This window comes from Dipodomys merriami, unplaced genomic scaffold, assembly GCF_024711535.1.
Source record: "Dipodomys merriami isolate MVZ:Mamm:240054 unplaced genomic scaffold, mDipMer1.0.p SCAF_539, whole genome shotgun sequence".
NCBI classification, from domain to species: domain Eukaryota; kingdom Metazoa; phylum Chordata; class Mammalia; order Rodentia; family Heteromyidae; genus Dipodomys; species Dipodomys merriami.
Window position 1 is genome coordinate 420,494 of NW_027206112.1, and position 14,036 is coordinate 434,529.

Genomic DNA, 14,036 nt, shown 5'->3' on the forward strand with positions numbered 1-14,036 from the left:
TTTTCTGCTTGATTCATACATATACTAGATATTGCAAATAAGGGAAACCATGGGACCTATGTTTCTTTGGGCTTGGCTTACTTCACTTAATATAATTTTTTCCAAGTCTTTCCATTTCCTAACAAATGGGGCAATGTCTTTCTTTGTGATGGAGGCATAGAATTCCATTGTGTATATATACCACATTTTCTTGATCCATTCATCTACTGAGGGGCATCTGGGTTGGTTCCATATCTTAGCTATGGTAAATAATGCTGCAATAAACATAGTTGTGCTGGTAGCTTTAGTGTGGTCTTTGTAAACATTTGTGTAAATGCCCAAAAGTGGGATTACTAGGTCATAAAGGAGTTCTATGTGAAGTCTTTTGAGGAACCTCCATACTGCTTTCCAAAGTGGTTGAACAAGTTTACACTCCCACCAACAATGCAGTCAGGTTCCCTTCTGTCCACATCCCCTCCAGCATCTGTTGTTATTAGAGTTCTTGATTTTTGCCATTGGTATCTCAATGTTGTTTTGAGTTGCATTTCTTTTATGGCTAGGGAGGTTGAGCATTTCTTCATGTGTCTATTGGCCATCCTTCTTTCTGCTTCAGAGAAGTTTCTCTTTAAGTCTTAGCCCACTTATTTATTGGCCAGTGGTTTCTTTGAGGATTTGTTGTTGAGGGATCTATTTTTTTGAGTTCCAAGTATATTTTAGATATAAGACCCTTGTCCATTGTATGGCTAGTGAAGATCTTCTCCCAATCCGTAGGCTTTCTATTGATCTTGCTGGCTATGTACTTTGCCATGCAGAAGCTCTGCAACTTCATGCAATCCCATTTGTCCAACCTTTCTTTGATTTGTCGTGTTTCTGGGTCTCTATTAAGAAAATTTCGGCCTGAGCCAAGGAGACCTAGGGTTTCTCCTATTCCATCCTGTAATGTTTTCAGAGTGTCTGCTTTGACACCGAGGTCTTTGATCCATTTGTAGTTGATTCTGGTGCTGGGTGATATATAAGGATCTAGCTTTAGTTTTCTACAAGTAGTTAACCAATTTTGCCAGCACCATTTACTGAAGAGGATGTCTTTCTTCCATTCTATATTTTAGTTCCCTTATTGAAAATTAGATGGCTAAAGGTCTGTAGGTTCATTTCTGGGTTTTCAATTTTATTCCATTGGTCCTGAGGTCTGTTCTTGTGCCAGTAACAAGCTGTTTTGATTACTATGGCTTAATAGTAGAGTTTGAAATTTGGTATTGATATTCTTCCAGCAGTCTAAGAACAGTTTTCTTACCTTTTCCATTTCCTCAATTCTTTTCTGATCCCAAAATTTTTTGGCTTATATAATGAGAAGCGTTCACTATCTCATCTTAATAAGGATATTATTTTTTGTGAGCCACTTAGAAAATGTGAAATCATTGGTTTGAATTATCCTATCAGATTTTTTTTAATTTGTTTCAGTGCTTCATGTGCAAAGACATTGTGGAAATAATTACAAACAGAAAAATATAAACCCAATACATTCTTTCATTGTGCATGGCACATTCTCTCTAAATATTTTGACTCAAAATATCTTTTTCAGAGAATTACAGTTTGCTAATTAAAGGTCAATTCACAAATTTTGATATTTTTTTAAAAAAGAACTTTGAATTTAAATTCCACTACAACCTTGTTTCACAAACTGAAAGTATATTTCCTGGGTAAGGACATTCTCAAAGGAACCTACAGGATTTCCAGCAAGTTTTCTGAGGTTTGTTGGTTGGTTGGTTTGTTTAATGAGCCATCTTTACCCACATTGCTCTCTCTCCACTAAGTCTCCACGGAGTTCTTTGCCTGAAAGCCTCTTTTCCCAGGCAATTTTAAATTTTCTTAATAGGCTAAGTTGTTAAAAATTTTGAAGAATTAAAATTTACCTGTCATAATTGTAAAACTCTTTTGAAATTCCTTTATCAGAATCGCGAATTCACCAATCCTAATTCCACCTTTACATCAAAAACAGTTAACGTTGTTTCCATGATATAGTGTCCAAGCAACTATTCTTTTCCAGTGGCTTTTTTATGCATATATATTACCATATAAGCTGATGCAGAGCAAAATGAACTCCAAGATATGGAAACAGAGGCTTTTTTTTTGCGGTTGCTGTTTTTAATATAGTATGTGAGTTCTATTTTCTTTTGGTTTTTCTCCCTATGGTTTATCCCCTGCTGTATTTGATTTTAGTATTTTGTGTATACATGTACCTTAATTAGGTAATGGAAGAGGAAGAACAAAATGGTGATAAAAACGACAAAGGGCAAACGAATGCAATAGCAATGCTCACAAGACAATATATGGGAAATATACATAACAACTTGTGAGAGGTATTGAGGAGAAAGAAAATTGTGAGAAAAATGTGGGAGGAGGTAACAGGTATGAAAAGTTATGTATTAACTATTTTACAATTACTGATGGGATCATTGCAAGATAATGTTAAAGCATACATAGATGCCTTACCAGCAGTCATTCAAGGAATGGCATATGCTGTAGCAACGAAAGGAGAACCATTCAATGCTTATGTACAAAAATTATATAAGACACGACCTCAGGCCAGTAAAGGGGTCTGTTTCTCATGTGGCCAGTCAGGACACATGAGTAAAGATTGTCAACAAAAGCCAAATAAACCTAGTAACAATAAAAAGGGTAAAGCCCCTGGACTTTGTCCACGATGAAAGAAAGGCAATCATTGGAAAAATGAGTGTAGATCAAAATATCATAAGGATAGAATCCTGCTAACAGCAGAAGAAAAGGAAACAAAAAACAAGAAGAGGGGTGCTCCCTCAGCCCCGTAAACGAAAGAGGGGAAACACCCACTTTTACACAAAAATCCCCTAAGGGATCAGTTCCATTAAATCCCTTGTCTCCTCCATTTACAGAGTGGGATTTGCCTAAAGCTACTCCAGGAAGTGCAGGGATAGATCTGGCAGCAAAAAGAGTTTACATTATCTCTATCATGTATGGTATTCAGCTAATAGATGCTCAAGTTTATGGTCCTGTAATTGAAGGAACTGTGGGCTTGATAATTGGTAGAACCTCAAATTATAACAAAACTTTGAGGTGTTACCGGGAGTAGTTGATGCAGATTATCAAGGGAAATTAAAGTAATGGTAAGGTCTTTAAAAGAAAATATGCAAGTACATATGGATCAAAGAATAGCTCAAATCTTAATTTTAAATTATGTCCATCTTCCAAATCAAATCCTAAAAGAAGATCGAGGTATAGGAGGTTTCAGTTCCACAGAAACTGTGGCCTGGGTACAATCTATTTCTAAGGATCGACCCATGAAAACTATGAAAGTGGATAGAAAGCCTATTAAAGGTCTCTTGGACACAGGGGCAGACCCAACATGTATTGCAGGAAAAGACTGGCCCTCATCCTGGCCAATTATCAAGACAAAATCTACATTAATGGGATTGGGTATGGCTAACAATGTTGCTCAAAGTTCAAAAATTTTAAAGTGGGAGTGTGAAAATAGATTTGGAAACTTTCAACCTTATATCTTATTTGCCCTTACATTATGGGGCAGAGAAATTATGCAAAACATGGAACTAAAATTAGTTCCTTCAGATTCCTTTACTGTACAAAATTTTTCATAGGGGCCGCTGATGAGAAGTTTCCTCATGCAATATCATGGAGAAATGATCAGCCTGTGTGGGTTGATTAGTGGACCCTAACTCAAGAGAAGATACAGGCTGTAGAACAATTGGTAAATGAGCAATTAAAGAAAGGACATTTAGAAGAATCCAGTAGACCTTGGAATACTCCAATTTTTGTAATCAAAAAGAAATCTGGGAAATGGAGGTTGTTAAAAGACCTCAAAGCCATTAATAACACTATGAATGACATGGGGGCTCTTCAGCCAAGACTTCCATCTCCTGTGGCTGTTCCTAAAGGACACTATATAATAATCATTGATTTTCAAGATTTTTTTTACAATAAAATTGGATCCTAATGATTTTCAAAGATTTGCATTTCGTTTGCCCTCATGTAATTTGAAAAGGCCCTGGCAGAGATATCAGTAGAAGGTCTTGCCACAAGGCATGAAAATTCTCCTACATTGTGTCAAAAATTTGTGAATAAAGCTTTACAAAAAACTAAGGAAGAGTTTTCTAATGCTTATATTATTCATTATATGGACGATATTTTAATAGCTGCTGAAAGTAAACATTTAACAGAACAAATTTTAACAATTAACCATTGAACAATTAACCAACGTTGGTTTGCTTATTATTCCAGATAAAATTCAACATAATAAACCTTTAAATTATTTAGGAAAAATAATACATCATGTAACAAAAATGAGTATTAGGCTAGATAAATTAAAAACATTAAATGATTTTCAAAAATTACTGGGAAACATAAATTGGGTTAGACTCTACTTGAAAATTACCACAGGAAAGTTCCGGGAAGATGGCGGAGGAGAAGCTGGAATCTGAACAAGCTCTCGCATAGAAAGTAGTTTTAGAATTCCAGTGAACAGTCCTAAGCCAGAGAATCACACCAAGTGTGCCATCACAGGACAGAGAGTTAGAAAAGAGAGGGGAAGCCAAGGAAACACATCAGCTGCCGCTTCGGCGGCGGGGTCGCGGCGGCGACCACCGCCGCGGAGTCATACCTGAGACACAGAGAGTCGGGGACGAAGGAGCCAGACGCAGCGGACGAGCGGATTCTACTCAACACCAACAAGAACCGACAAGGAGCGAACATCTTCATCCTGCTGTTTGCAGACCAGAGACGACCCAGGATCCAAGACTCGGCGTGAGTACAAGCCCGACATCCTCACTCCTCAGGGAGCAGAGGAGGGAAGGCCACCCCTCCCCCCCGAGCACTGGTGATCTCCATCTTGGATACCGACAAAGCTCGGAGGAGCTGCTAGCTCCAGCTCAGGCCTTGGAATAGAATGAGTCATTTAGCAGGTCACAAGAACTTAACAGCGAAGTGACCTGCCAGACTCAGCACCATCCAGGGAAAAGTCACCCAGCTCAGGCGCCAGCCATCGGAGTGCCTTGCCTCACTGGGTAACCAGAGCCAGAGGCTGCCCCTCCCTCTAGCAGCCACCACAATCAATTGAAAAACAGAAACCCTGAGAATGGCTCCAGGCTGGGCGCTGTGAGCTTTATCACAAAATAGCCCCAGGGAAAAGCTACTGTTTGTTGAAAGGCCTCAACTCTACCCAGAACATAGCCTCATCACCACATTCCCCTCTTTTGTGACTCTCAAAGCAGACCACCCTCCCAGAAAACTTACCTGGGAGGGGGATCTCAAAATCTTGGGTAAAGCAGAGCATTTTTATGCCTCTTCCAACCAACCGACTTAAGAAACCAATCAAGCCACAGGACCGCAAGCTGACCAGAGACTCCAACAAGAGAGTGGTTGCAGACAAAAGGGAGATACAGGATTCTTCCCACTACTCCCTACCCCCCAAAAAAAAAATCAAAAGACTTTTTTTTTCTTTTTTCTCTCTTTTTTTTCTTCTTCTTCTTCTTCTTTTCTTTTTTTTGCTTGTTTTTTGTTTTTTGTTACCTTATATATATATATATATATATATATATATATATATATATATAAATTTTTTCCCTTCTAAAACTTTTATTAATCTTTAATTTTTGCCTCATCTGAAAAAATAATTGTTTTCCAGTAACTTTTTTTTTTCTCATCTTATAATTTTTATTTTAGGAATACGTGAATGAGAGTTTTCCTTTCTTTTCTTGTCTTCTTTCTCTTTTTCTTTCTTTCTAAATTATCTTTTTGTTTTTTATCTAGCTCTACTGAACTTCTGATCTTTTCTTCTCCCTTTCCCATCCTTAAAGATTTTCACATCTCCTCTATGTCCCTCCCCTTCTCTGAACATATTCACATTCCTCTCTAAATAGACGGTCTTTTAACCTCTATAATAACATTAATTTTTATGTTTCTATTCTTTTTCTGGTCTCTCTTTATTCCCCTTTCCGTCTCGTCTTTTTCTCTCTCTCTCTACTTGCATCCTACCCAACCCATTTCCTGCACTGTGATTAGGACATAGTTAACTCTCCCTGTGCCTCCCCACACCAATCTATTCCCATTTTTTACCCACATCTCTCCCTAATCCTAATAATTTCTGGTTTTCCAAATTCTTTTCTGTGGTTCGAAGTCCTTTAACATATAGTCGTTTGATGTTGAATAGATGTATCTGTTGAACTAGATTGTATCTGTAGACTATTGACGGTACAAATGCAAACGTTGGTTGATGGTTGCCTCAAGATAGTGTTCTAGCACAGAACTGGTGCAATCTTTATCTCAAATGGGCCGAGTAAGCCGGAAAAACACAAGAAAAATGGCAAATTCGGGTATCTCAATTCCCAAACTTGATAATCAGGGATTAGAACAGATAAAGAATAATCCAGAGGAGAGTCCCCAAATAGCTCTACAAACACTAATAGCAAACATGATAAATGAGAAGTTTGACAATGTACAAAGGACTCTGTATGAACGTGATAGGGAGAGAGAGGAGGCATCCCAGAAGTTTATACAGGAATATCATAAGCGTGAGGAAGCTTCTCAAAAACTGATACAGGATTTGCGTGAACAACTTGAAAATACTCAAAGAGAAAGGGAGGAATGGCGTGAGCAGGCAGAAAACACTCAAAGAGAACTGCAGGAATCCCACAGAACGGAGGAAACTAATCAAAGAGTAATACACGAATTAAGAGACCAGGTAGAGAATACACAAAGATCACTAAAGGCATTCATGGAATCCATTAACAAAGAGCTGAAGGAAGTCAGGGAGACCACAAAGGGAATGCTGAATGGAACCCAACAGAAGGAATGGGAGTCCAAAGAAACCATAACCAATCAACTAAGTGATTTGAGAACAAACACTGAACACCAAATTAAGGAAGTAAAGAAATTCATACAAGACCTAAAACAGAGCTTCAACAAAGAACTTGAAGCCATCAAAGCTGACCAATTAGAAGGAAAAGAGATAAAAAACAAAGTAGAGAGTCTTGAAAGCAGGTTAGACCATGCAGAAGATCGAATCTCAGGGATTGAAGACAGCCTAGATATTATAGAGAAAGAACATACAACCATCCAAGACAAGTACAAGAAATATGATAGGTCTATCCAACACCTGGAAGACACCATCAGAAGGCCCAATCTAAGGATAATGGGTGTAGAGGAGCACCTAGAAACAGAAGTTAATGGTCTAGGAAATTTGTTTAACAGGATCCTAGCAGAGAACTTCCCAAACATACAAAAAGATAGGCCTATTCAGACACAAGAATCTTTTAGAACCCCAAATAGACCAGACCAGAATAGGACATCCCACCGTCACATTATAATCCACACAGGATCAACCCAGACCAAGGAAAAGATCCTTAAAGCTGTCAAGGAGAAAAGGTTAATCACCTAAAAAGGGAAACCAATTAGAATTACCTCAGATTTCTCAGCAGAGACAATCAAAGCAAGAAGAGCCTGGAATGACGTATGCCATGCCCTAAAAACAAACAACTATCAACCAAGAATACTGTACCCAGCTAAACTCTCCTTCATAACTGAAGGCCAAATAAAAACCTTCCATAGCAAAGAAAAATTGAAACAATACATCTCCACCAAACCAGCCCTACAAAAGATTCTTAAAGATGTCCTACACATAGAAAACCAACAAGACCGCAACAAAGGCAAAGAAACTGCACCAAAACTGAGAATCCAAGAACCTTAGGAAGAACCCAGCTTTCACAGCCCCCAAGAAGGTGGATAACATGGCAGGAACTCCCAAATACCTCTCAGTCCTATCTCTTAACGTTAACGGACTGAACTCTCCAATTAAGCGACATAGACTGTCTAATTGGATTAAAAAACAAGACCCTTCTATCTGCTGCCTGCAGGAGTCACATCTTGCCCGTAAAAACAAACATATTTTCAAGGTTAAAGGCTGGAACAAAATCTACCAAGCAAACGGCCCTCATAAACAGGCGGGAGTTGCAATCCTAATATCAGATAAAATAGACTTCAAATTAAAATTCATGAGAAGAGATAAAGAAGGTCGCTACATACTAATTAAAGGATCTCTCCTTCAGGAGGATATTACAATTCTAAATATCTATTCGCCAAACAATGGAGCACCCAAATTTATCAAAGAAACACTACTTTCCCTCAAATCCCATATAGATGCAAAGACATTAATTGTTGGGGATTTTAACACACCACTATCCCCACTAGATAGATCAACTCGGCAAAAACTCAAAAGAGAAACCGCAGATCTAAACAGCTGCATAGATCAACTAGACTTAACAGACATTTACCGAACATTTCACCCAGCAGCATCAGAATACACGTTCTTCTCAGCAGCACATGGAATGGTTTCTAAAATAGATCACATTTTAGGCCACAAAGCAAACTTGTCTAAATTCAGAAACATTGAAGTTATACCTTGCATTCTCTCTGACCACAAGGGAATAAAATTAGAACTCAACACCAAAAGCCACCAAAGAAAGTCCGGTATCACATGGAGGCTGAACAACACACTGCTGAATCATGAGTGGGTCATGGAAGAGATTAGAAAGGAAATTCAAATGTTCATGCTATTCAACAAAAATGAACACACAAATTACCAGCTCCTCTGGGACACAGCAAAGGCAGTACTCAGAGGCAAGTTTAGAGCTCTGAGCTCCTACATCAACAAATTGGAGAGATCGGAAACTAACAATTTAATGACACATCTAAACCTCCTTGAAAAAGAGCAGCAAGATAAACCCCAATCCAGTAGACGGAAAGAAATAATCAAAATTAAATCAGAATTAAATGAATTAGAATCCAAAAAAACTATAGAAAGAATCAACAAAACAAAGAGTTGGTTCTTCGAAAAACTTAAAAACATTGACAGACCCTTAGCAAACCTTATCAGAAAAAGGAGAGAACACACCCAAATTAATAAACTCAGAGATGAGAATGGAATCATTACCACGGAAACAACCAAGATTCAGAACATTATAAGGGAATACTTCTCAAAACTTTATGCTAATAAGTTTGAGAACTTGACAGAAATGGACCTTTTCCTAGCAAATATTGACATGCCAAAACTAAACCAAGATGAGTTAAACCAGCTTAACAGGCCCATATCAAGCATTGAAATAGAAACAGCAATAAGAGACCTCCCAGCTAAGAAAAGTCCAGGACCAGATGGTTTTACAGCGGAATTTTACAAGGCCTTCAAAGCAGAGCTCACACCAATACTCCTCCAACTCTTCAATGAAATTGAAAGAGAAAGATAACTACCGAACACATTCTATGAAGCCATCATAACCCTCATCCCAAAACCAGGCAGGGACTCATCAAAGAAAGAGAACTATAGACCCATTTCTTTGATGAACATTGATGCAAAACTTCTCAACAAAATTTTGGCCAATTGACTTCAACAATTCATCCAAAAAATCATACACCATGATCAAACAGGATTCATTTCAGGGATGCAAAGCTGGTTCAATATACGCAAATCAATTAATATTATTCATCACATCAACAGGAGCAAGAATAAGAACCACATGGTTATCTCAATAGATGCAGAAAAAGCATTTGACAAGATCCAACACCCCTTTATGATGAAAGTTCTGGAAAAATTAGGAATCCATGGAACATTCCTCAATACAATAAAGGCTGTATATGACAAACCTACAGCCAGCATTATACTCAATGGTGAAAAACTAAAGCCATTTCCTCTTAACTCAGGAACAAGACAAGGATGCCCACTCTCTCCATTTCTCTTCAATCTAGTATTAGAATGTCTAGTTACAGCAATAATACAAGACGCAGACATAAAGGGGATCCAAATAGGGAAAGAAGAAATAAAACTCTCCCTCATTGCAGATGACATGATCTTGTATTTAAAGAATCCCATAGACTCCACTCCCAAATTACTCAAGCTGATTCAAAACTTTGGCAAAGTAGCAGGTTATAAAATTAACCCCCCAAAATCAATGGCTTTTCTATATGCCAACAATGAGAAAAGTGTGGCTGAAATTAGGAAAGCAACTCCATTTGTAATAGCCCCACAAAAAATAAAATACCTAGGAATTAACTTAACCAAAGAAGTGAAGGACCTCTATGATGAAAACTTTAAAATCTTGAAAAAGGAAATCAACACAGAACTTAAAAAATGGCAAAACCTCCCATGCTCCTGGATTGGCAAGATTAACATCGTGAAAATGGCAATACTTCCCAAGGCTATGTACAAATTCAACGCGATACCTATCAAAATTCCACCGTCATTCTTCAAGGAAATAGAGGAGGCAATCCAAAAATTCATATGGAACAATAAAAGACCCCGAATAGCAAAAACGCTCCTCAACGGAAAGAACACTGCTGGAGGAATATCAATACCAAATTTCAAACTCTACTATAAAGCCATAGTAATCAAAACAGCTTGGTATTGGCATAAGAACAGACCTCAGGACCAATGGAATAGAATTGAAAACCCAGAAATGAACCTACAGACCTATAGCCATCTAATGTTCGATAAGGAAGCTAAAACAATAGAATGGAAGAAAGACAGCCTCTTCAGTAAATGGTGCTGGCAAAATTGCTTAACTACATGTAGAAAACTAAAGCTATATCCTTATATATCACCCTGCACCAGAATCAACTCCAAATGGATCAAAGACCTTGAACTCAAAGCAGACACTCTGAAAACATTACAGGATGGAATAGGAGAAACCCTGGGTCTCCTTGGCTCAGGTCGAAATTTTCTGAATAGAGACCCGGAAGCACAACAAATCAAAGAAAGGTTGGACAAATGGGATTGCATAAGATTGTAGAGCTTCTGCAGGGCTAATGACATAGCTGGCAAGATCAATAGAAAGCCCACCGATTGGGAGAACATCTTTACTAGCCATCCAACGGACAAGGGTCTCATATCTAAAATATACTTGGAACTCAAAAAATTAAACCACCCAACAACAAATCCTCAAAGAAACAACTGCCCAATAAATAAGTGGGCGAAAGACTTAAAGAGAAGCTTCTCTGAAGAAGAAAGTAGGATGGCCAATAGACACATGAAGAAATGTTCAACATCCCTAGCCATAAAAGAAATGCAAATCAAAACAACATTGAGATATCACCTCACTCCAGTTAGAACAGCAAAAATCAAGAACTCTAACAACAACAGATGCTGGAGGGGATGTGGACAGAAAGGAACCTTACTTCATTGTTGGTGGGAATGTAAACTTGTTCAACCACTTTGGAAAGCAGTATGGAGGTTCCTCAAAAGACTTTACATAGATCTCCCCTATGATCCAGCAATCCCACTTTTGGGCATTTACCCAAATCTTTACAAAGAAGACCACACTAAAGCTACCAGCACAACTATGTTTATTGCAGCATTATTTACCATAGCTAAGACATGGAACCAACCCAGATGCCCCTCAGTAGATGAATGGATCAAGAAAATGTGGTATATATACACAATGGAATTCTATGCCTCCATCAGAAAGAATGACATTTCCCCATTTGTTAGGAAATGGAAAGGTTTGGAAAAAATTATATTAAGTGAAGTAAGCCAGGCCCAAAGAAGCATAGGTCCTATGGTTTCCCTTATTTGCAATATCTAGTATAGGTATGAGTCAAGCAGAAAAGGTCAGATAATGTGATGTTAGGAAAATGAACCCTTAAATATGTATTTTAATGTTTTCGTTTCTTTCATGCATGTGTTTCTAACGCATTTATAAGATTATTTCTTTGTTGCTTTGTATGTCCCTCCCCCACAGTGTAACCCCCGCTTTCACTATATTTGATGTCAGTATAACATGTGGAGGAGATGGGGACAAACAAGTCGTTTAAGGATTCAGGTGGACCTGTTGCAACAATGAGAAGTACAAAATGTCATGTCAAAACCAGCTTTACAATGTCGGTGTGGGGGGGCGGGGGGTATAATTGGGTGGGGGGAGGGGGGTAAAATTGGATGGGGGGAGGGGGGAGGTGGGGAAGGGAAGTGAAGGGTAAACAAAGGAGGAGGCTGCAATGCTTGGTAAGAAATGTATGCATTATCCTGCCCATGTAATTGTAGCCCCTCTGTACAGTATGTTCTCAAATAAAATAAAATACAATTAAAAAAAAATTACCACAGGAGAATTACACCCATTGTTTGAAGTCCTAAAATGGGATTCTAATCCTAAATCTAAGAGACAATTCACTCCAATAATGTCAGAAAAAATTACATTGGTGGAAGAAAAGTTACAAGCAAAAGTGGTCCAATTGGACAATAATAAAGACTGCCATTTTATAATATTATCGACAGCTTATACTCATACAAGATGTTTATGGCAAGATGGAGTCCTGGAATGGCTTCACTTGCCTCACAGTCAGACAAGAATGATAGCTTCTTATGTATATTTGTGCAGCCAACTCATTGTCAAGGCAAGGAGTAGGTCCCGAGAGTTATTTGAGAAAGAAATGAATAATATAATCATACCTTATAATAAACAACAATTAAAAATATTATTACAGAATGATGAAAATTGGGGATTCGCATTATTAAATTATACAGGACAAATAAAATTTCATGTTCCTCAACATCATTTATTAAAATTTGTGGAAGAGGTAAAAACCATTTTTCCATTAGTGGTAACAACACCTTTAGAAGGAGCTCTAACAATTTTTACTGATGGGTCCTCAAATGGAACTTTGGTGGTATACATTCCAGACCACTCCCCTATTATTAAAAGGGCATCTGACATTTCAGAGCAACAGGCAGAAATTATTGCTGTAATTTTAGCTTTAACTATATTTCTCCAGCAGCATAACATTTACACAGACTCTAAGCATGTGGTTAACTTATTTCCCGCCATAGAGACAGCTCTTTTATCAGGACAATCAAAAATTATAGACTTGTTACAACAGTTACAAAAATTAATTCAACTTATAGAAAAGAAAAGTTATTTATTAAACACATAAGAGACATACAAATTTACCAGGTCCTCTTTAATTTGGAAATATGATGGCTGACTTATTAACTAGAGAAACCATCATGCTTTATTTGTAATTAATCACCTTAATACTAATGAACAAAATCTTACACTTATGCAAAAACATTGGAGGGAAATTGGATTTAAAGCTCAGCTCAAAGTTAAAAGGAAAGATTTGCTCACAGGCACCTGGAAAGGGTCTGATGTATTAATCACCTCGGGAAGAAGGTATACCTGTGTGTTTCCACAGGATGCCGAGTCACCCATCTGGAATCTCAACAGACTCATGTGCTCCTACAAAAATAAGAGAAACCCAGGGGAAAAAAAAAACAGAAGATGCAAATGAAGAAAGCGATGCAAAACCTCAAAAGTCTTCACCTTTCTCCTCAACAGGCGAAGACAACAAAAGAAGCCCAACCACCAACCTGGGAACAAATTAAGAAGCTCACCCATTCTGCAGAGAAGATTGTGGTTTCTACAGGAGAGACTATCACTGTTGAATATATGTTTCTTGGTATGCTTGACATTATTGCTGTATAGGCAGTGTCTGTTTCAGGAGAACAATACTGGGCATATGTTCCTAATCCTCCTCTTCTACATCCCGTGGGATGGACGGGGGGGATGAGGATATAATACAAGTAATGACAAATAATAGTGACCTGCTAGGGGGTTTGGAGGACTATACTAATTCTCATGACTTCTCAAACAATTAATTATGAAGGAATGACAGATACCATTCCAATTAGCATAACCCTATCAGGAGAAAATCTCCCCGGGTGTTTGTCTATAAACTATAGAACTTTTTTGACTGATGCCCTTGATCAATCCAATGATAAAAAGTTCAAAAAAAGATTGATGTGGGAAATTGGCATGATGACATTAGGCTTTCATACTTATAATGAATCCCTTTTCATTCCCAAGAGGAATATACATTTAGGTAACTGCCTACAAAAATATCATGACAAAGATCAGTTTGGGGATGCATTAATTACCTCACCGAAATGGTGGGAATGTGGATTTCAAAAGGCCTCTTTTTTACAACCCTATGGGGCACCAGATAGTATTTTTGAATTTTCCATTGCTAACCCC